Here is a 25,209-nt window from a genome sequence, read left to right as displayed (position 1 = left end):
TTGGCTGACATGAAGTCGCGTAGGGTGCACGCACTCATCACGCACCATTTGCGCACCTGCGAAAATCATATATATCATTATACACTATAAAAAAAAAATTCTACAAACTTTTAATAAGTATATTAGCAAAACTGTTCAGTCTAAAATCATATTCAAAGTTTCTGTAGTAATTTTTTCAACTTTAAAAGTACACCGATGTCTCGAATTTGGCTCGATCTCAGCACGATCATAGCACAACCCCGGAAATATGCGTGGGGAGATGTTGTGCACATTAAGCGGCGACACCGCGCATTTCGTAACTTTACTTTCGGCAAAATTATATTGAAAATAATACTTTAAAAATACTTTTATTAATAACTTTAAACAAACAGGTAAAGGAAAACTTTTATTTATAATTATTTAAAGATATTTCATACTTTACAAACTACGCCAAAGTCGCGACCCCTTCGCGACTTTTCAAAATGGCTACCGGAATGCGTGCAGCAATCGTGTAGGATGCACGAAAGGTGCGTGACTTCTGGATAATATTACAAAAAAAAAGAATAAATATAGTTTTCCTAACTAAAAATTATTCAAATTGTTTTAAAATATATATATATATATGTATAGAAAATAAAAAAAAAACATAGGATTGAGGTACATTAGACTTACAAATTTTCATTTAAAAAAGCTTGGAAATTCACTGAAAAAACCATAGGTTTTAGACAAGTTATAGTTAGAAATTAGCATATAAAAAACACAGATGTTCATTAAAAATCATAGGTTTCAGTTATGTTATAGTTAGAAATTAGCATAAAAAATCATAGAAATTCACTGAAAAAAACATAGGCTTCAGGAACGTTATAGTTAGCTGGACATTTCACTCATACAAAACCATAGAAATTCTGGGGTAATAGTTATTTCAGCTAACTATAACTCGCGCCACCGCAATGCACTGCTGATGACGTCACATATTACATCATTCATGACGTGGTCAACGACATCACTGATGACATCACTGATGACATCTCAAATCCCATCACTGATGACATCATCCACATGGAAATCTGATGCACCTCCTCACACCTGAATATAACTTTTGATACACCCACTCTAAAATACAGACTACCATTTTCGAAAAAATAGACACATCGATACCAGTTACTAAATACGCACTGACTGATTCCTAGGTCTACAAACGCATCTACTCATTCACCCATACAGTCACTCGTACATGCAGTCACTCATCAATACAACACTTACATATGCACTCACACACCTATACAGACACTCACACACTCCCACATATCCAGAGTTACTCACACACTAAGTCAGTCATGCAAAGAATCAATCATGCTTCCATTTACTCACCTATACAGTTATACAGACACCACCTCACTTATTCAAACAGATACTAACACATAATTACCCTCTTATAGAATCACTGATACAAATACACACTCATCCATGCAGCCACTCTCACAAATACTGACTCTCACATATAGTTATTTATATACACCATCACTCACATATACTGCCTTTTACATATGTACTCACTTGCACATTTTACCACGGAGACATCTATTCACTCACCAACACACCCATATACACACTCACCAACCCATGCAGCCATTTCCACATACACTCTTGAACCCATACACCCAGTGAATCAACCACTCACACATCTATGGACAGAGACACACTCCTCCCACCCACCCAGACAAACACTCAGGCTGCCATACAAATACTCAGGCAAGCAATCAATAACCCAGAGAGACACTCCTGCAGCTACTCACCAACCCATGCAGCAGCTTGCACATCAACAGACTGACTGATACAGAATCTTGCTGATTTATGTTTTTTAAAATTCTTTTTTGGGTGTATCTATTCTACACTGCCCTCTTTTCTTGTTTTTTGTGTTTCTTTTTCTCTTTTCTTGTGACTCGGTTCCACCGAATCACAAGATGGCTGTCAACACTTCCTGGTTTGGAGTGTTGACAGCCAATTAGAATTAGGCTTGTGATCAGGATGGTGAAAGGATCCACCGTGCTTCTAAATATTGAAACGTTTATTTTTTGATTTTCTTAGTAACTACTGAATGGATTTACACCATTTAAAAAAAGGGTCTCTTTCTGAAACAATGGCTACCTTTTTGCCAAATTTGGTGTAATTCCATTCAGCAGTTTCGGCTGTAACCGTGTCTAAAGTTTCCTATGGGAAATTGATTTTCCGACCTCTATTTTTTGAATTCCTCAGGAACTACTGAATGGATTTACACCATTTAAAAAATATATATATTTTTCTGAACCAAGGGCTACCTTTTTGGCAAATTTGGTGTAATTCTGTTCCGCAGTTCGGGCTGTAGCCGTGTCTAAAGTTTCCTATGGGAATTAACATGGAGAAAACACATTTTGGAACCCACCTTTTTTCTCAGACCCTGCTTGCTGAATCTCCCCAAATCTTTCAAGGAAGGAGCTGACCGTAGCGCCCCACTAGTTTTGAAAATTTCACGAAGATTCATCAACCGGCGCCAAAGTTATTGATAAAAGAAGAAATGCTTTTTGAATAGAAACAAGGGCCTAACTATAACTATAACTATAAGGGCCTAACTATAACTATAACTAACGGTCGCCAGTAGGTAGTTATAATTAGGACCTATTTTCCATAGGAAATCCGCAACATTCTATTCCCAATAAGTCTGGCTCCGGTTGACAAATCTTTGCGAAATTTTCCAAACTTTTGGCCAGCTCCGGTACGCTCCTATCCTGAAGGTTTTGTGGTGATTCGTCAAGCGGGGGCTGAGAAAAAGGGGGTCCCAAAAAGCGTTTTACACATGCAATTTCCCATAGGACCTGTTGACGCAGCTACAGCCCAAACTGCTGAACAGAATTACACCAAATTTGGCAAAGAGGCAGTCCTCAGTTCAGACTGAGAAAATTAGAGTAAAAAAGATAGCTATATCTATGGCCTCGGAGGATCCGCGCACCCTATGCGCACCCTAAGCGCACCCTCTGCGAACCGAGCGCGCACCCTCCCGATCACGCACTGAATGCTAATTGGCTGTTAAGTGTCTGTCTACATTCAAAACCAGGAACTGTTGGCAACCATCTTGGCCTTGGTAGAAGCAAGGCTGATTAAGTAAGGGAAATAAGTGTGTGAAAGATGTAAAGGGGGCAGGGTAGAAATACTCTGACTCTCTAGTGTTGCTTAGGGGGTCCCGTAAGGACCCCCTAGGGCCCCCTCTATTTATTTATTTTTTTAAACGGAGAAATGCGCGCAGGGTGCACGGATCCGTGCTTTGTTAATAATTAGCCCCTAGGGGGGCCAAATCCCGGGGTCAAAATCCTTAAAAATGAATGGGGGAGGGGGCTGCGTGGCCCCCCTCCTGGAGCCCTTGAGGGCCCTGGGGACTGCCACCCCCCTGGGTCGGCTCCTACAGTGTTCTGGGGTGCCCACCCCCAGGACACTGTTGTTTGCTGTGAGAGGGCGGGAGTCTCCCACCCTCCCATAGCAAACTTCATTTGAATTGTGGACTTTCAAAATCCAAACGATATTGTTTTTCCACATGGGGAGCTGCATGTCAGCAGCTCCCCATGTGGAAAAGCAATGCCGGCTCCCGAGTGACGCGGGGAGGCTGCTGGGACCGTGGCGGTGTTGGGGCTCCCACCACATTCCCCAACGTTTTTTAATAAACCCCGGGGGATGGGGTCCCCAGGGATAATAAACATTAGTGAAAGGGGCTATTTATTTTTTTACGGAAAAATTAGGAGTCGCGCATCCTAACGCTTTGGGTGAACGGTTTCTCTCATGTTGGATGCGCGGTTCCTAATGCGTTGGGTGCGCGGATCCAAGGAAAAAAAACAGAACGTTTTGGGAGATAAACATCAAGCTTAAGTGTTTTGTTCTTGAGTGGCTCTAAAAAGAGCCGTTGTGTTCATTGAGAGTTTTTGGTACTTATAAGTAAGTACCTATACAGAGTCTAAAGTTGTTGAGGAAGACTCTGTTTCCTTCATCAGTAAAGTATACTCCATCTCTCCTATACATCTCTTGCATATGAAAGCGCAGATTGTTATTGTAAATGGACCCCATTCTGGGAGATAAGCAGAAACAGATTTATTCACATGTTTCCTAGCTTTCTCAATCTGTGGACAAAAATTATTGGACCAGTTCCATTTCTGCCTTTGGCATATGTTAGAATACACAAAGTCAGTTTTGGGAAAAAAGTGAAATCAATTATGCAAAGGTGTCCTTCATTAGCATTTCCAGACCTACCCCAGTCAAAGTGCCTAGGTCATTGCCACTACAGTGCACTATTATGAGTTCAGGGTGTTGAATATGCATAAAGGATTATACCAATGGCATCAATTGGTGCCACTTTAACCCTCTCTGTCCAATCCATTTAATGTCTACATTTGGCAAACCTAGGTCTTTGTGAATGCCTTTGTTTTCTGCATACCTTTGGCGCTAGAAAATATAGCTGTGTCCCACAATCCACACTCTAAGCATTTTGAAGGGAGGTCTGGATGCACTCAGATGGTCACTGTAAATGAAATGGCAGTTTGAAAAGTAAGATTTTTCTAAAATGGTGGCTAAGATGCAGTTTTGAAAAAAGACAAGAAATCATTGGTTGTTTGACAACCTTCTACACTGAAAGGTAGGGTGCATGTTTCTGTTTTTTAAACGCATGATTCTTATTGGTTAACAAAAACTGATTGAAAGGAACATTATATATGATAAGCTGATATGTTGAAAAGTCAAGCACACTTGCTGTTTTGATTAGCAACATTGTGTGCTGAACATGTGACCTGTGTGCTCAGTTCAGTGTTCCATGGCCTATTTCTATGGTAACAGGCAGAAGGCAGATTGGGGGTAGGGTTCAAATTTGTCATTTGGAAAGGGTTGAAATGTTTAACCAATAGAAATGTGTGTTAGCTTTTGAATTTATGTGGGAAGGAATGTGATTTGATGTTTACATGTATATGTGTGGAAAATGAGAGGGAAACTTTTCCATTCTTTGGTTTTGCTGACAGGTGCACAGTGCAGAGATTCTGTATAAGAAAATCTGGTGTGTGACTGATATACTTCTTAATCTACAAAACAACTTGAAAGGTGAGTTATTTAATTGTGAGGGGATGTATGTGTTCTATTTTGATTTTAATCAAACTAATGTTCCAATTCCAATTCCAAAAATTCTTTATTTCGGTCATATAGACCATAAAAGATGCAATGAAAACATTACAAACATTAAAACATTATTAAAAATACATTTAAATAAAAACGACTCTCCCAGCGAGGAATAGTTTAAAATTACATTTAAAATGTTCTGTGAAAAAGTTCAAGGGGCTTCAGACGATTTTTTCTTTCTGATCAGCCATATGGCCATAAGAAATTTGGAAACAGCGAACACAATGTGGCCCAGGGTACTGGTTTTCAAAATCCTGTATGCTTGTGCATACTCTCTGAACCCCAGGTTCTTACAGAGTGGTGCTATCCAATATTTTCTGGGCCTTTGGTATGCAGGGCACACAAACAAGATGTGGAGGTCGTCTTCCGCCTGGTTGTTACAGCAGGGACATGTTTTATCGCCCCCATTTGTCCACTTTGAGGTGTATGAATTGATAGGTAGTGTGCTATGCCTCCATTGAACATACAATTTCCTTGCCAGGATGGGAAAGATAAAATCCATAAAAGGTTCAAAAGCATAAGAATTTTTGGATTCTAAAAATCGCAAGGTTAGAGTGCCGCTATTTTGAGCGTCCATCAAATGTGCAAGGGACCTGGCTTTGTAGATTTGTGCCAGAGCTTTGCGCGAGATTGTACGGCAGCCTCGTGCAGGGTCCTCCCACAGGACACGGAGATTAATGGCAGACAGTTCGTTTTCCACAAAGTTGAGCCAGGGGATTTTACCACTGGAGTTTAAACTCATGACATGGGTAAGATCCTCCCTATAATGATGGAGTTCGTCCGTAGACCAGAGCCTGTGCCAGAACTTCACTGGCTTAGACACAAGCTCCTCTGCAATAGGGGGGAGACCCATGTCCATTCTTAGAGGCTGAAGTGGGGTGGCATTTGGAAGGGCTAAAAGGCGCCTTAGAAAGCTATTTTCCACTATTGATAGGCCCTTCACCGTTTTATGTCCCCATAGCTCACTGCCATACATGGCCGCAGCCTTGGCCTGGGTCTTGTAAGTTTCAAGGGCCGGGCTTATGGGCTTGAAGGAAGAAGTATTAGCCACTTTCAAGATTGCACCCGACAGTTGGGATAATTTGGCCTTGGATCGTACTATCTGTCGATCCCATGCCAAGTTTTCCTGTAGTGTAACCCCCAGATATATAAAGGTGGACACCCTCTCAAGGCTAGTGGTCCCCAGGGTAGGATTGGGCCTAGTTTTAGTTGGTGGGTTGAAGATCATGTACTTGGTCTTTTCTGTGTTCACCTCCAACCCATGCTGATGACAGAAAAGACCAAATCCATCCAGGATCCTCTGGATCCCCATGGGGGATTTTGAAAGGAGGAGGGTATCATCGGCAAACATGATTGCCGGTACCCTCCTACCTGCCAAACAGGGGGCGTCGTTGTCCTTGACGTTTTCCAGGTGTGAGATGACGCTATTGATAAATAAACAAAACAGGGTCGGTGCCAGGACACAACCCTGCCTCACACCTCGACGCACAGGAAACCTGGATGAAAGTCTACCATCTTTCCCACACCTAACTTGCGCATAGTTGTTCTCATGCAGCCTGACCAAGATGTTAAGTAGCTGGGGGGGGATTCCTAACTTTTCCAGCACCTCCCAAAGTTTCCTGCGCGGGACTAGGTCAAAGGCTGACCTCAGATCCACGAAGACCATGTACAGTCTCCCGCCCTCGATCCTCACCGTCTTCCAGTAGAGGAGAACTAGGCGGAAGATCTGGTCCATGGTCGACGTGTTTCTCCTGAAGCCAGCCCGCAGGGGACTCAAGATGTCATTTTCCTCGACCCAGTCTAATAGATGGTTAAGAATAAGACGCGCAAAAAGCTTTTGGGGAACATCTATCAGGCTAATAGGCCTATAATTTACAGGACTCAAGGGGGACCCTTTCATATAAATCAGGAATATTTCAGCCCCTAACCAAGAGGAAGGAATCGCCATACCTCCCAAAATAGCATTGAAAAGGACAAGGAAGTACGGGGCCCAAATGTCAGGGTGGTATCTGAACAAATCACCGGGTAGCTTGTCCAACCCCGGTGCCTTCCCCAACGCTAAGCCCTCCAGTGCCAGCTTCACCTCCCCCAGGGAAAATTCCAAGGCCACGTCTGGCAGACAGGGGGACTCCACCACCATCCCTTCCGGCCAGAGAGTGTTTTCTTGATATAGTAACCCAAAATGAGCCTCCCAAATAGAGGGGGCAATATTGGGTTCTACTGCGGATAACAAATCCCCTGTTCCATTGTTTACCAGAGCCCAACATTTTCTAAAGTCTTTAGATTTAAGGGCTTCAGACAGGTCATGCCAGTGACTCCAATCCCACTCTGCCCTTGCATTGGCCAGTACTAACTTGTACCCCCTCCTAAGGGCAGCAATCTTCACCTTATCACTACCCTCTTTAATTGCGGAAAGGAGCTCGGACTTAGTTTTCCTGCAAGTGGAGGTGTACCAAGTCGGAGCACGAGTCTTTTTCCTTCTAGTAGGCAGGGCCGGATTGAAGACATCTGCAAGGTCCCTTACTAAGGCCTGGTGGATGCCAAATAGTCTGTCATTGTAATCAGAGGGTCTAGATTGGTTAATGAGGGCATCCACCTCCTGGAACCTGGGGAGTGCTATACCGTAGAGGTTTTTTAAAGCTTCTTCTTTGTCAACTAGCTTCCCCCATTTCACTCGGCGCCTACTTGTAGTGAGTATTATATCTCCCTGGTCGATTGCAAAGTCGGTAGTTAGCATCCCTATGGCAGGGGCTGGGTGCTGGATCTCCAAGAGAAGGGAATTGTGGTCACTATCTGTCCTCGGGATCACTCTAAAATCTAAAACTTTGGGCCACAGGGAAATATCTATAAAAATGTAGTCCAGCCTTGACTCATGGCCCTTTTTGTTGAAGGTGCACACCGAAGGAGTGTCAGAAGGGGTGCGCCCATTACACGCCCTCAGTGCAAAGTTCAGGGTGAGAGAGGTAAGTTGTACTGCCAACGGAGACCAAGCTTTGGGGTGAGGTGATGAGGAAGGAGGGACACCCCAATGGTCATCCTCGGCAGTAAAGGCACCCTCCATTAGGCCCTCCAGGGGTTCAAAGTGGCAGTTAAAATCTCCTCCCATCACTATTTTCGGGTTACCTGTCAATTTCCCTAAAAAAGATGAGAGATCAGCTAGGGTGGGGGATTCTTTACCCACAGCGACTGGTCGAGAGTAGACATTAACAATAGCCCATGTACTTTTGTCAGGCCATCTGAGGAGCACACACTGAATGTCCGGTGAAAGTGTGTCCGTTCCATCCACCTGACACCCAATGTGGCTCGCCACCCAGATTGCCAATCCTCCCGAAGGTCTCCCTCTCCCATTCGACTTTGCCGGGATTTCAAAAATATCATATCCCCTCCTGAGCTGTGGAACCCTAGCCCATGTCTCTTGGAAGAGGAGTATGTCGCTTTTGCTGACCAAAATTTCCCACTCCGGGGTATCCACCTTGCTTGAGATACCAGCTACATTCCAGGACAGGATGGTCAAGCCTGGACCTTGGAATTGGGGGCCTTCTTCACTTAGTGCAGACGGGATGTCATGTGCAGAATTACCCAAGTCACCCAAGCCAGTGGTAATGGGCGACCGAGTGGGTAATTCAACAACCTCCACCAATTGCGTTACAGCAACAGTTAATGTGTTTGGTGGATCCTCATCTAAAGCTTGTGTGCTTCCAAGTCTGGTCCCCCCGTCATTTACATGGGCCAGGGACCTTTTTTTGTTTGCGGGAACAGATGTACCTTCCCCCCTGAATGTAGACCCATAGGCAGGATTTATTGGGTGTTGTGGGATGTCCCCCCTTATTGGTCAATCTACTAGGTCCAGACAGGAGAATCTATTCTGAAGGACAAAATTACCATGGGCGGGCAATGAGTTGTACTTGGGTCTGTACCGTGATCCATCTACGGCGAAGCCCACTCTGGTCCAACTCTGTTCCCTCCCCACTACTAAGTTAGAAACATTTGGGTAGAAGTGTGAGAGAGACACTACATCTATGTTGGATTTATCCGGCCTACCCAGCCAGTTGCAGATGTAAGGGGCAACCAGTGGGCTTTTAAAACTAATTATGATACAGTCCCCTGCCCTGTTTTTGGGGGTAATTCCAATCCATGGGATCCTTCTGACCATTAGCACATCACCTTTAATGTTATGGGGGAGGGGCCTGTTAATATTAAGCCAACTAATTACCTTATTACGAAGTGAGTCCTGTGGCTCTTTAGTGTCACCAGTGAGCTCAGGAACTCCCACCATAATCGCTGTGTAGGGCACAGCCTCAGGGGGCAAATTAACCGCCCTGCGCCTAGTGTTAGGACTAATGGGGCTACCAGTATATTCATTATTAGCTCGCCCCCCACTCATTGGGTGGGGTAGTGTTGGTTGCTTAGATCTTCTGGGTGCCGGGACAGGGGGTCTAGACATATGTAAAGAGGGCAGTGGGGGAGCATGACTACCTGTAGCACTATCTTGTGCCTCACCCGGGACCTGTATACTTGTTCCAGCAGTAGATGGTCTAGTTGCTGCAGAATCCCGGGGAGCCGTCTGTGCACTTGAACCCTACCCCCTGCTAGGACTATTCCTGTTATGTGCATCTTCTATAGCCTTGAGTCTAGTAACTATGGAATCCAATTTTACAGACAGGGGCTCCAACAGGCTCCTAAGGATATCCCTAAAAGAGCCAATCAGAGCCCCTGTCGCATTTAGAGGATCTCCACCGAATATAAACGGGCCAGAACACCCAGGTACCACTTTGGCTAATGGCGAGTCTGATTGATCAGACCCGGTTCCCGGGGAGGAAACCACGGGAGAAGCCAAGATGTCTAAGCTAACATCTAATGTTGGGTTGGTTTTATCCACTTTGGCCCTTTTTGCCCCTCTGAGTTTCCTTAACCTTTTCCTTTTCGGAGGATGGTCGACTCTACTGCCTACGGGATCTGTTGGCGCTGCAACTTGCCCTTTTTCCTGCACCTTAGACATTTCCGTACAGTTGATATACGGAGTGGTCTCCACCACCCCCGAGGGACACACAGACTCACTATCCCTCACTAGATTAGACGGAGTCCTAAGTTGTTGAAGGACTGTCTCGATTGTCTGATCAATACTATCCATGAGAGATAGATGGGTGGCGTCAAAGGGTATTGGAGTACTAACATCAATGGATGAGGAGTCCGAGGGGACCATTGAGACTGAGACATTTTCTAAGTTTACCTCAAGGAGAGTGTCTGATGCTGTGCGACCTTTACTAGCCGCAGCACTAGTCTTCGGGAAGAATTTGTCCAGTGTGCTAGAGCACTGTTGGGCAGCCTTACTCCTGGATACTCTAGTAGCCATGGCGAGAGGGACAAGCAAAGCCGCAGGCTGATGGAGTATGGTGAAGAGCCTTGAGACAGGGACACGTTAGAGGGGGGGCCCGGTCCGGTCTCAGCCGGCCTCTAACGGCCTAAAACGGCCCGCTCTTTGCCCGGTCTTCGCCCGCGCGCGTCCCGCGTACGCGTTCAGGGCGGGGTTAAAGTAGAGGGGGAGAGAAGGGGGCGGGAAGAGGAACCAGGTGCGCGCGGTGGACGGCGCAAGCACTTCTGGACCTCGCAGTCCCGCTCCCTATGCAGGTGACGTCTAAGGCACTCCCCCAGCCGAGATGACCGAGCCGCAATGCTCCCAGGCCACGCAGAGGGTCTTGATGAGGGTTCCGCTGCTGCTAGTTGCCCCTCCGACGACAAGAACACTGTCCACACTTCCTCCGCTGCACGAGCGGCTCCCGCGCCAGCGGGGGCCGCGAGGAGTTAAATACACAACCAGGAGGCTCCCAGGCCACGCAGAGGGTCTTGATGAGGGTTCCGCTGCTGCTAGTTGCCCCTCCGACGACAAGAACAAGAACAAGAACACTGTCCACACTTCCTCCGCTGCACGAGCGGCACCCGCGCCAGCGGGGGCCGCGAGGAGTTAAATACACAACCAGGAGGGTCCAGGGAGGGTCCAGGGAGGTCCGCGGGAGAAGGGGGCGGGAAGAGGAACCAGGTGCGCGCGGTGGACGGCGCAAGCACTTCTGGACCTCGCAGTCCCGCTCCCTATGCAGGTGACGTCTAAGGCACTCCCCCAGCCGAGATGACCGAGCCGCAATGCTCCCAGGCCACGCAGAGGGTCTTGATGAGGGTTCCGCTGCTGCTAGTTGCCCCTCCGACGACAAGAACACTGTCCACACTTCCTCCGCTGCACGAGCGGCTCCCGCGCCAGCGGGGGCCGCGAGGAGTTAAATACACAACCAGGAGGCTCCCAGGCCACGCAGAGGGTCTTGATGAGGGTTCCGCTGCTGCTAGTTGCCCCTCCGACGACAAGAACAAGAACAAGAACACTGTCCACACTTCCTCCGCTGCACGAGCGGCACCCGCGCCAGCGGGGGCCGCGAGGAGTTAAATACACAACCAGGAGGGTCCAGGGAGGGTCCAGGGAGGTCCGCGGGAGAAGGGGGCGGGAAGAGGAACCAGGTGCGCGCGGTGGACGGCGCAAGCACTTCTGGACCTCGCAGTCCCGCTCCCTATGCAGGTGACGTCTAAGGCACTCCCCCAGCCGAGATGACCGAGCCGCAATGCTCCCAGGCCACGCAGAGGGTCTTGATGAGGGTTCCGCTGCTGCTAGTTGCCCCTCCGACGACAAGAACACTGTCCACACTTCCTCCGCTGCACGAGCGCCAAACTAATGTGCTTCTCCTGCTAAAGTGCAGGGAGTACTTTTTTTGTCTACAATCTTATTGAAAGTGTGTGTGCATGTAGAAAACATTATGTGATACGCATTTGTGTTTTTCATGTGTTTGCAGACAGATAACTGTGCTGTTTTTATATGGTACAGTTAGAAACCAGTCATTGTTTATGAATTTGCAAAATGAGTCATGTTTCTACACTAAAATGTAGTACTCGTAGATTAAGAAATGTGTTTTGGTATAGTGCAAAGGATAGTGTTGTTTGTCTAGAATCACACAGTGAGTCTGTGTGCATTTAGGAATCATTTTGAGAGAAACATTTTGGTACTAATGTGTAGTAGAACATTTTCTGTAATGTATGCAGTAACCTTAGATCTTGTAGACTAGTAAATGTATTTTGTATAAGGGATAGTTTGCTGTCTACAATCACACTGTGAGCCTGTGTGTATTTGGGTGAGCATTGTGAGAGAAGCATGTGGTAATATAATGTATTTGCTTGCAGATAATTGTTTTACAACCTATCATGTTGTCAAGTTTTAGTAGCATTAGAAGCCAGTCTTTGCTTATGCATTGATAAAATGAGTCAGGCTTTGACACTAATGTGCAGTACTGAAATATGTAGATTGTGTGCAGTACCCTTACCCCTTCCAGAGTAGTGAATGAGTTTTGGTAAACTCCTAGGGATAGTGTTGCTTGTCCAGAATCAAACTGTGAGTTTGTGTGCATTTGGGTAACCATTGTGAGAGAAGCATTTGGTAACATCATGTATTTGCTGACAGATAACTGTTATAAAACCTGTCATGTTGTCAAGTTTTAGTAGCATTAGAAGCCAGTCATTGCTTATGTATTGATAAAATGAGTCAGGCTTTGACACTAAAGTGCAGTACTGAAATATGTAGATTGTGTGCAGTGCCCTTACCCCTTCCAGAGTAGTGAATGAGTTTTGGTAAACTCCTAGGATAGTGTTGCTTGTCTAAAATCACACTGTGAGTCTGTGTGCATTTGGGTAAGGATTGTGGGAGAAGCATTTGGTAACATTGTGTATTTTCTGACAGATAACTGTTTTAAAACCGGTCATGTTGTCAAGTTTTAGTAGCATTAGAAGCCAGTCTTTGCTTATGCATTGATAAAATGAGTCAGGCTTTGACACTAAAGTGCAGTACTGAAATATATAGATTGTGTGCAGTCCTCTTACCTCTTCCACAGTAGTGAATGAGTTTTGATAAACTCCTAAGTATAGAGTTGCTTGTCTAGAATCACACTGTGAGTCTGTGTGCATTTGGGTAACCATTGTGAGTGAAGTATTTGGTAACATCATGTATTTGCTGACAGATAACTGTTTTAAAACCTGTCATGTTGTCAAGTTGTAGTAGCATTAGAAGCCAGTCATTGCTTATGTATTGATAACATGAGTCAGGCTTTGACACTAAAGTGCAGTACTGAAATATGTAGATTGTGTGCAGTATCCTTACCCCTTCCAGAGTAGTGAATGAGTTTTGGTAAACTCCTAGGATAGTGTTGCTTATCTGAAATCACACTGTGAGTCTGTGTGCATTTTGGTAAGGATTGTGAGAGAAGCATTTGGTAACATCGTGTATTTGCTGACAGATAACTCTTTTAAAACCGGTCATGTTGTCAAGTTTTAGTAGCATTAGAAGTCAGTCTTTGCTTATGCATTGATAAAATTAGTCAGGCTTTGACACTAAAGTGCAGTACTGAAATATGTAGATTGTGTGCAGTACCCTTACCCCTTCCAGAATAGTGAATGAGTTTTGGTAAACTCCTAGTGATAGTGTTGCTTGTCTAGAATCACACTGTGAGTCTGTGTGCATTTGAGAACCAATGTGAGAGAAAGCATTTGGTAACATCATGTATTTGCTGACAGATAACTGTTTTAAAACCTGTCATGTTGTCAAGTTTTAGTAGCATTAGAAGCCAGTCATTGCTTATGTATTGATAAAATGACTCAGGCTTTGACACTAAAGTGCAGTACTGAAATATGTAGATTGTGTGCAGTACCCTTATCCCTTCCAGAGTAGTGAATGAGTTTTGGTAAACTCCTAGGATAGTGTTGCTTGTCTAAAATCACACTGTGAGTCTGTGTGCCTTTGGGTAAGGATTGTGAGAGAAGTATTTGGTAACATTGTGTATTTGCTGACAGATAACTGTTTTAAAACCAGTCATGTTGTCAAGTTTTAGTAGCATTAGAAGTCAGTCTTTGCTTATGCATTGATAAAATGAGTCAGGCTTTGACACTAAAGTGCAGTACTGAAATATGTAGATTGTGTGCAGTATCCTTACCACTTCCAGAGTAGTGAATGTGTTTTGGTAAACTCCTAGGATAGTGTTGCTTGTCTAAAATCACACTGTGAGTCTGTGTGCATTTGAGAACCAATGTGAGAGAAAGCATTTGGTAACATCATGTATTTGCTGACAGATAACTGTTTTAAAACCTGTCATGTTGTCAAGTTTTAGTAGCATTAGAAGCCAGTCATTGCTTATGTATTGATAAAATGACTCAGGCTTTGACACTAACGTGCAGTACTGAAATATGTAGATTGTGTGCAGTACCCTTACCCCTTCCAGAGTAGTGAATGAGTTTTGGTAAACTCCTACGATAGTGTTGCTTGTCTAAAATCACACTGTGAGTCTGTGTGCATTTGGGTAAGGATTGTGAGAGAAGCATTTGGTAACATCATGTATTTGCTGACAGATAACTGTTATAAAACCTGTCATGTTGTCAAGTTTTAGTAGCATTAGAAGCCAGTCATTGCTTATGTATTGATAAAATGAGTCAGGCTTTGACACTAAAGTGCAGTACTGAAATATGTAGATTGTGTGCAGTGCCCTTACCCCTTCCAGAGTAGTGAATGAGTTTTGGTAAACTCCTAGGATAGTGTTGCTTGTCTAAAATCACACTGTGAGTCTGTGTGCATTTGGGTAAGGATTGTGGGAGAAGCATTTGGTAACATTGTTTATTTTCTGACAGATAACTGTTTTAAAACCGGTCATGTTGTCAAGTTTTAGTAGCATTAGAAGCCAGTCTTTGCTTATGCATTGATAAAATGAGTCAGGCTTTGACACTAAAGTGCAGTACTGAAATATATAGATTGTGTGCAGTCCTCTTACCTCTTCCACAGTAGTGAATGAGTTTTGATAAACTCCTAAGTATAGAGTTGCTTGTCTAGAATCACACTGTGAGTCTGTGTGCATTTGGGTAACCATTGTGAGTGAAGTATTTGGTAACATCATGTATTTGCTGACAGATAACTGTTTTAAAACCTGTCATGTTGTCAAGTTGTAGTAGCATTAGAAGCCAGTCATTGCTTATGTATTGATAACATGAGTCAGGCTTTGACACTAAAGTGCAGTACTGAAATATGTAGATTGTGTGCAGTATCCTTACCCCTTCCAGAGTAGTGAATGAGTTTTGGTAAACTCCTAGGATAGTGTTGCTTATCTAAAATCACACTGTGAGTCTGTGTGCATTTTGGTAAGGATTGTGAGAGAAGCATTTGGTAACATCGTGTATTTGCTGACAGATAACTCTTTTAAAACCGGTCATGTTGTCAAGTTTTAGTAGCATTAGAAGTCAGTCTTTGCTTATGCATTGATAAAATTAGTCAGGCTTTGACACTAAAGTGCAGTACTGAAATATGTAGATTGTGTGCAGTACCCTTACCCCTTCCAGAATAGTGAATGAGTTTTGGTAAACTCCTAGTGATAGTGTTGCTTGTCTAGAATCACACTGTGAGTCTGTGTGCATTTGAGAACCAATGTGAGAGAAAGCATTTGGTAACATCATGTATTTGCTGACAGATAACTGTTTTAAAACCTGTCATGTTGTCAAGTTTTAGTAGCATTAGAAGCCAGTCATTGCTTATGTATTGATAAAATGACTCAGGCTTTGACACTAAAGTGCAGTACTGAAATATGTAGATTGTGTGCAGTACCCTTACCCCTTCCAGAGTAGTGAATGAGTTTTGGTAAACTCCTAGGATAGTGTTGCTTGTCTAAAATCACACTGTGAGTCTGTGTGCCTTTGGGTAAGGATTGTGAGAGAAGTATTTGGTAACATTGTGTATTTGCTGACAGATAACTGTTTTAAAACCAGTCATGTTGTCAAGTTTTAGTAGCATTAGAAGTCAGTCTTTGCTTATGCATTGATAAAATGAGTCAGGCTTTGACACTAAAGTGCAGTACTGAAATATGTAGATTGTGTGCAGTATCCTTACCCCTTCCAGAGTAGTGAATGTGTTTTGGTAAACTCCTAGGATAGTGTTCCTTGTCTAAAATCACACTGTGAGTCTGTGTGCATTTGGGTAAGGATTGTGAGAAAAGCATTTGGTAGCATTGTGTATTTTCTGACAGATAACTGTTTTAAAACCGGTCATGTTGTCAAGTTTTAGTAGCATTAGGAGTCAGTCTTTGCTTATGCATTGATAAAATTAGTCAGGCTTTGACACTAAAGTGCAGTACTGAAATATGTAGATTGTGTGCAGTACCCTTACCCCTTCCAGAATAGTGAATGAGTTTTGGTATACTCCTAGTGATAGTGTTGCTTGTCTAGAATCACACTGTGAGTCTGTGTGCATTTAGGAACCACTGTGAGAGAAGCGTTTGGTAACATCATGTATTTGCTGACAGATAACTGTTTTAAAACCTGTCATGTTGTCAAGTTTTAGTAGCATTAGAAGCCAGTCATTGCTATGTATTGATAAAATGAGTCAGGCTTTGACACTAAAGTGCAGTACTGAAATATGTAGATTGTGTGCAGTACCCTTACCCCTTCCAGAGTAGTGAATGAGTTTTGGTAAACTCCTAGGATAGTGTTGCTTGTCTAAAATCACACTGTGAGTCTGTGTGCCTTTGGGTAAGGATTGTGAGAGAAGTATTTGGTAACATTGTGTATTTGCTGACAGATAACTGTTTTAAAACCGGACATGTGGTCAAGTTTTAGTAGCATTAGAAGTCAGTCTTTGCTTATGCATTGATAAAATGAGTCAGGCTTTGACACTAAAGTGCAGTACTGAAATCTGTAGATTGTGTGCAGTATCCTTACCCCTTCCAGAGTAGTGAATGAGTTTTGGTAAACTCCTAGGATAGTGTTCCTTGTCTAAAATCACACTGTGAGTCTGTGTGCATTTGGGTAAGGATTGTGAGAGAAGCATTTGGTAGCATTGTGTATTTTCTGACAGATAACTGTTTTAAAACCGGTCATGTTGTCAAGTTTTAGTAGCATTACAAGTCAGTCTTTGCTTCTGCATTGATAAAGGGAGTCAGGCTTTGACACTAAATTGCAGTACTGGAATATATAGATTATGTGCAGTCCTGTTACCCCTTCCACAGTAGTGAATGAGTTTTGGTAAATTCCTAGGGATAGTGTTGCTTGTCTAGAATCACACTGTGAGTCTGTGTGCATTTGTGTAACCATTGTGAGGGAAGCATTTGGTAACATCATGTATTTGCTGACAGATAACTGTTTTAAAACCTGGCATATTATCAAGTTTTAGTAGCATTAGGAGTCAGTCTTTGCTTTTGCGTTGATAAAGTGAGTCTGGCTTTGACACTAAAGTGCAGTACTGAAATGTGTAGATTGTGTGCAGTCCCCTTAACCCTTCCACAGTAGTGAATGAGTGGTAGTGTTGCTTGTCTAGAATCACACTGTGAGTCTGTGTGCATTTGGGAACCACTGTGAGAGAAGCATTTGGGAACTTCAAATCTTTGCATTCACATAACTGCTTAAAAACCTTTCCTGTTCTCAAGTTTTGGTAGAATTAGAAGGCAGTCATTGCTTATGTATTTACCCAGGAACTGTCCTTGCACTACTGTAAACATTTAGTTAATATCCAAGTAGTAACGGAGTGAGGCAGGCCTTAGCATATGGACTGCTTCAAACGCCTATCCACTATTTATGTAGTCCTCTAACCACCTACACACTTGTCTTTCACACCTTCAATCCCCCAGTCAATATCCATACACTTCCAGGAAACACCCTGACACTGCATTTGTACTACTCTACTGATCCATTCAGCACCATCTACTAATCCTTTCAGTGCGCCAAAACCCAAACACTTATAAATTCACCCAGGCAGTGTTTTTGCAGTACTCTAATCATTCAGTCAGTACCCAAGTGCTCATTCAGTGACCAGGCCTTAGCACATGGACTGCTTCAAACCCCTATCCACTATTTACACACTTGTCTTTCATACCTGTGATTCACCAGTCATTATCCATACACTTCCAGCAAACATCCTGTCACTCTCCTTGCACTCCTCTAGTTCACTACATCAGTACCCAGGTACTTATGTAGTGAGCCCGGACTTAGCACATGGACTACTTCAAACGTCTATCCACTATGCATGCTTGCCTCAAATCACCTATACAATTGTCTTTCACACCTTCAATTGCCCAGTCAGTATCTATATACTCTAATAAATATCTTGTCACTCCCCTTGTACACCTCCAGTGATTCATCCAGCACCATGTACTAATCTATTCACTGTGCCAAAATCCCAAAACGTAAAAATTCATGCAGGCACTCTCCTTGCAGTACTCTAATGATTCAGTCAGTACTCAGGTACTCATGCAGTGACCCAGGCCTTAGATAATGTTCTGCTTCAAATGTCTGTCTAGTATGCATGCAGGTCTCTAACCACCTACACACTTGTCTTTCACACCTTCAAAATCCCAGTCAGTATTTATACAGTTTCCGCAAACACCCTGTCACTCCCCTTACACTTCTCCAGTGACCCATTCAGCACCATGTACTAATCCATTTAATGCGCCAAAAGCCAAACACATATAAATTCATTGAGGCACTCTCCTTGCAGTACTCTAATGATTCAGTCAGGACTCAGTTACTCATGTAGTGACCCAGGCCTTAGATAATGGACTGCTTCAAACATCTGTCCAGTATGCATGCAGGCCTCTAGTCACCTACACATTTGTCTTTCACTTTTTCAATTAACTAGTCAGTATCTATAAACTCCAGTAAACACTCTTTCAGTCCACTTCCACACCTCTACTGACTCATCTGGCACTATGTAGTATTCACTGCACCAAAACACAAAAACTTAAAAAGATTAACCCAGGCACTCTACTTGCAGTAGTGTAATGATTCAGTCAGTACCCAGGTAATCATGCAGTGTCTGAGGTCTTAGCTCATGGACTGTTTAAACGTCTATCCACTTTGCATGCAGGCCTCTAGTCACCTACACACTTGTCTTTGACTTCTTTAATTAACTAGTCAGTATCTATATACTTCAATAAGCACCCTGTTACTCATCTTGCACTCATCCAGTGACTGATCCAGTACCATGTACTAATCTATTCACTGCGCCAAAACTCAAAAAATTAAAAGTTTTACCCAGGCACTCTCCTAGCAGTAGTCTAATCATTCAGTCAGTTCCCAGGTACTCATGTAGTGAACCATGCATTACCACATGGACTGCTTCAAATGTCTATGCAGTATGCATGCAGTCTTCTAACATACTATACACTTGTCTTTAACAGCTTGAATTCCCCAGTCAGTATCCATGTACTGTTCCAGTGACTTATTCAGTACCATGCAGTAATGCATTCACTGTGCCACAACTGAAACACTTATAAATTCACCCAGGTACGCTTCTTGCAATAGTCTAATCATTCAGTCAGTACCTAATTACTAATGGAGTGAGTCTCGCCTTAGCACATGGATTGATTCAAACGTGTTTCCACTATGCATGGAGGTCTCTAAGTACCAACACAATTGTCTTTCAGACCTTCAATTTCCTAGTCAGTATCTATAAACACCAATAAACACTATGTCACTTCAATTGCACACCTCCACTGACTCATTTGGCACTAAGTACTAATCTATTCACTGCACTAGAACCCAAAAACTTAAAAAGATTCACCCAGTCACTCTGTTTGTAGTACTCTAATGATTCAGTCAGTACTCAGGTAGTTTTGCAGTGATCCAAGTGTTACTCTATGGACTGTTTCAAACGTCTATCCACTATGCATGTAGGTCTGTAGCCAGCTACACACTTGTCTTTCACACCTTCAATATCCCAGACAGTTTTCATACATTTTCCGCAAACACCCTGTCACTCCCCTTATACTTCTCCAATGACTTATTCAGCACCATGTACTAATGTATTTACTGCACCAAAATACAAATACTTATAAATTAATCCTGGCACTCTCCTTGTAATACTCAAACATTCAGTCAGTATCCAAGTACTATTGGACTGAGACAGGCCTTAACATATGGATGGATTCAAACATGTATCCACTATACATGTAGGTCTCTAATCACCTACACAATTGTCTTTCACACCATCAATATCCAAGTCAGTATCCATACACTTCTAGCAAACACCCTGTCACTCACCCAGTGTCTATCCTTATAGTACTGTAATCATTCAGTCAGTTAGCATGTAGTCTTTTAGTGAGGCATGCTTTAGGGCATGCACTGCTTCAAAGTAGTATGCACTATGTATGTAGTGTTTTAACCATCGTCACACTTGTTCTTCAGGGCTATAGTTTCTTAGTCAGTATTTATATAAAATTTGTTTGTACAGTAATAGAATAGTATACATTTGAAAGTTATTAATATACATTTGTTTGTGATTCTTTTTTACAGATACTGTTTTTCACCGTTGAAATAGAGAAATCATGCCAGAAAAAAAAGAAAAAGAAAAGAACAGAGACAGGAGAATTACTTGAAGAAACATCAACCGCAAGTATTGAATGAACAAGATAATGTGGCTAAAAAGAAAAAATCTTCTGGTAAGATCACAAAGCAATTCATGCAGAATGTACAGAATGCTGAAACCTCTGAGAATGCTTCAACTAGAAAAAAAATTCAAAATAAGAGGAAAAGCAAAAGAGCAAATGGACAGTCAAAGGAGACAAAGGGCCATATGTAGGTAGGGACCCATTTACCACTTCATAAATACCGAATTTTACCGATTCGGTATTTATGAAGTGGTAAATGATATGTAGGTAATGAGTCGGTAATATTTACCGATTCGGTAAAAGTCGGTAATTACCGAATCAGTATTTACCGATTCGGTAATGAGGCATACCTTCCCATTGATGGGAAGGTATGCCTCATTACCGAATCGGTAAATACCGATTCGGTAATTAGGGGAACACATGCAAGGGTGGCAGGGTGTCACATTGACACCCTGTTGCACCCCTGATTCGGCCACGTGTGCACATGTGGCACACATACATGCCCTAAGGGCATGTATGTCTGCCACATTGCACACTTCTAAGCGCTTCAAAATGCGTAAACACATCCATTAATTATTTACCACCAACTATTAGTTGGTGGTAAATACCGACTCCTAAAAACACCCACACACTCCCCCTACATCTCATTTTTGTATTCGGAATTTACCGAATCAGTAAAATTACCGATTCGGTAATTTTACCGATTCGGTAAATTACCGAATACAAAAATGAGCCCCCTACATACCAAAAGCTAAAATACCGGTCGGTAACGGTATAATTACCGAAAATCGGCAGTTACCGACCGGTATTTGGCTACCTACATGAGGCCCAAAGTATGGTAAAAGAAGGCAAAATCAGTATAAGGAATTACGCAAAAAAATATTTTACAAGAGAGTAGTACATAATTTGCTGAAAGATGTGAAGAAATATAAAAAGAGAGCTCTATTTTATAAAAAGAAGAAGCATATTGAAACCATTGTTGATAAGGCTTTCAAATTAAAAAGGAAACTATTAATTTTAGTATTAAACAGAATTCGATCACTAGATAAACCAATCCATTTAATGAAGGCCAAAAGTAGGAGGAAAAGAGTAATTAATAGAAAAAAAAATTGGGATGTTTTTTGGGGAGAATGGAGACACAGTTGCAGTTCAGAGCCTTTCTTTAATGAAGAGAGTTATTTACAGAGAAAAAAATTATTGTATGCAGTTGACACCAGTGGTCGAGGTTATGAGGTTAGAGATGGTTGTCCAATTGACAAAGAGAAAATGGTTGAAAGAAATGCAGAAGAAGTGATAGCTGATGAAGTTCTAGGGAGACGTCCTAAACACCCTTTGTACACTTGGGATTGTAGTAGTATTTGTAGTGTACAACAAGAATCTATTGATAAATTATGTAGTTTTTTAAGAGCATATAGTAAAAAAAAATGTTAAACAAAAGATTAAGGTGTTGCAAGGACTAGACCCTTGCAGAGTGAGAAAAAATACTGGTTTGCAAGGTCATTCTCTGGCTTGTCTTTCTAGGAAAGTTTGTCAAAGTTTTTTTCACCATTTCAGGATGTTGGCAGTACATCATACTCAAATGCAGAAGTTAGTGAGAAGATTGTATTATGCAAAAAGTCCAGCACTAAAGTTAAATGAGTTGAACAGTGCTCTTTTGCGTGGGTCAGTATCAGATGTGAAGAAGGTTTGTGGTGATATTGAGTTTTGTTACTTTAATTACTTTAATTTTGAGGATGAAATCACAAAGTTTAAGGTAATTTCAGGTGAAACACCAAATGTTTCTTGTATTTGTTGTCGGCGAAGTCACTATAAAAATCAGACTAGGGGTGTCAATCTGTATTTGAAAAGTGAAATAGAAGATAATGATAAGTGGAAGGAATTTGCAACTTATTTGGTGGTAGAGGATTGTTTTGATTTGGGATCTGAGCAGCGCATTTGCAAATAATGTTATAACAAATTAAATGAGAAAAAAATGCCTGCTAGAGCTGTTCATAATAATCTAGAGTTGGTTGCTCTTCCTCCAGAGCTGATAGATTTAAATACGTATGAGTCTATTCTCATTCAATGTGTGCACCCATTTCAGGCTATTGTTCGTATGGAGCCTAAAACAGGTACATTACCTCCATCAGAGTTACAAAGAGGATTGAAAGGAAGAGTTGTGTATTTACCGTTAGATTTAAAGAAAAATATTGAAACTATTGGTGTAGACCATGCAGAAAATAAACCATTAGTCATTCTAGTTAATGGTGTTCCCACTAAGAATAAGAAAATCTGGCAAGAGTTAGTGGATGTAAGATAAGTGCAAAAGGCATCATTGTATCTGATAAAAAATAATGAGTACTATAGAAATGCGTTTGTAGGAGAAGAAGAAATAGATTTAGCAGAAGATACTAAAACACATTGAAAAAGTGGACATGTCCAGATGTTAAGAAATCTATGAACATTACGGTGTACATACACTTCATTCCAAAGAGGTGATGGGGAATACGATTGAGTTGTTCCAAATGAAAAAAGCAAGAGGAAATCCCATGAGTGTATGGGAAGAGAGCTTGGAAGCTCGTTGTTTCCCACAGTTGTTTGCAACAGAAAAAGGTGGACGATATGATGAACGTCCTGTGCAGATTCCTGCATCTGAATATCGGACAGCAAGATTATATGCAGAAGATCCAAGATTTCGACAATGTATCCCTTATATGTTTCATCTTCTGTTTGAAAGTGACTTGTCTGAACATTCATATGCAGTAAATCACATTTTAAAAACTGGAATGCATCTGCAAAATGTAACTGCAAAGGATTTTATGGATAAAGTGCATCAGAGAGATGATCATTTAGAATCTCAGTTGATTAATCTGATGGCATGTCACCGTGGGACTAATGAATGTAGAACTGAAATGTATGTTACGGAACTTGGGAACTCCTACATGGTTTGTTACGCTAAGCTGTGCTGAGTATGCTTCGGATGATTTACTTGAATTTTTTTGAGAGGCAAATTCCAATATAAAAAATATTGAATACAAGACACCTGCAGAATTGTGCTCTTTGGATCCTGTTAATGTATGCAGATATTTCAATCATAGATTTGAAGCTATGATGTCTTTCATCTGCAATAAAAAGAATCCTCCTCTTGGAGAAGTTGTGGATTTCTTTTGGAGAAAGGAGTATCAAGCAAGAGGTGCTCTCATATACATATGTTGTTATGGATCAAGGACGCCCCCGATTTTGGAACAGATTCAGATGAAAATGTTTTGTCTTTCATTGAAGATTATGCCACATGTGCTGTACCCAATAGCAGAGAAGATAAAAACTTAAACCATAGGTGTGGAAAATACTGTCGACAAAAGTACAAGTCAAAGGATGAGTTCTATACCAAATGTCGTTTTGGATTTCCACGTCCTGTATTATCCAATGGAAGAGTGAACAGTTTTATGTCAGCTATGCGACATACCATCAAAAGAAATTCTCCAAAAAATACCTACAACTTAAGAAGAAGCGAAGAATCAAAATACATAAATGACTACAATCCAGTTATTTTATCCATGTGGAACGCTAACATAGATATTCAGTATGTTGCGGAAAATTCCATTGCTGTTGCTCGATATGTATTGAAAGAAATGTGGGAAGAGATTTCTCACGAGAAGACTATAAGTAAGAAATTATACTGTTTCAGTTTGAAGATGTTATTGCATCCTGAATTTGGAGCATATGAATGTTCAGATCGGTTATCGTCTGCAAGTCTATATTCCAAAAGTAGAAGAATCATTTGGGTGAGTCTAGGTCTTGCAGGAATGCGAAATCGGATACTGTAATCAGAAATTGAATATTTAGCAGAAAAAGCACCAGAAAGTACAGATATTTTGAAAACGAATATGTTGGACACATATTACCCAAACAGAAGTCATCATCTTGAGAACATGTGTCTCTATGAAATGCTGAAAAACTACAGTTTTAAACGGAATACTAAAGAGAACATCAATGATGGAAAATATGCAGTGATTGGTTCCAAAGGATGTCTGGTGAAACAAAGGTAAGGAAATTTAATTAATCACAGGAAACTGAGTTGCGACACTGCTGACTATTTAGCCCTTTTGAAAATGTTCAAACCGTGGCGTTCAGAACTGGAATTACTTGTAGCTATGAAGATTCATTTAATACTTGTAAATACACCATACAATGCAGTGCTTTTGCAAATTATGTGAAAATGTTGAATGATTAAATTGATCAAGAAGCTATAATTGCAGCTGAGATTGCTAGAGACAGTTCTCAAGACAGTCAAAGTTCTGCTGCACTGAGTCAAGATCCACTAGGACAACCAATTGTTAAAAATGAAGCAGCGACTGCCATGAATGAGGTGGAAACAGCAATGTATCAAGCTCAAGAAGATGTAATACAGTGAGGAAACTTGGATGAACAAGTAAATGTTGAACAGAAACAAATGTATCAACAAGTGAAAGAGCAGATTGAGCATGGATTACTTCATGAAAAGAAAGGGGGCTCATGTACATCATTTCAACCTATCCGAATGTATGTGAGTGGTCAAGCTGCGACAGGAAAAAGTTTCTTCAATAAAGTAATTACAAGTTATCTGCAGAAAACAACTGAGTCGCAT

This window comes from Triturus cristatus, chromosome 5_1, assembly GCF_964204655.1.
Source record: "Triturus cristatus chromosome 5_1, aTriCri1.1, whole genome shotgun sequence".
Taxonomy (NCBI): Eukaryota; Metazoa; Chordata; class Amphibia; order Caudata; family Salamandridae; genus Triturus; species Triturus cristatus.
The sequence above is the reverse complement of the archived record's forward strand: the minus strand, read 5'-3'. Positions refer to the sequence as shown.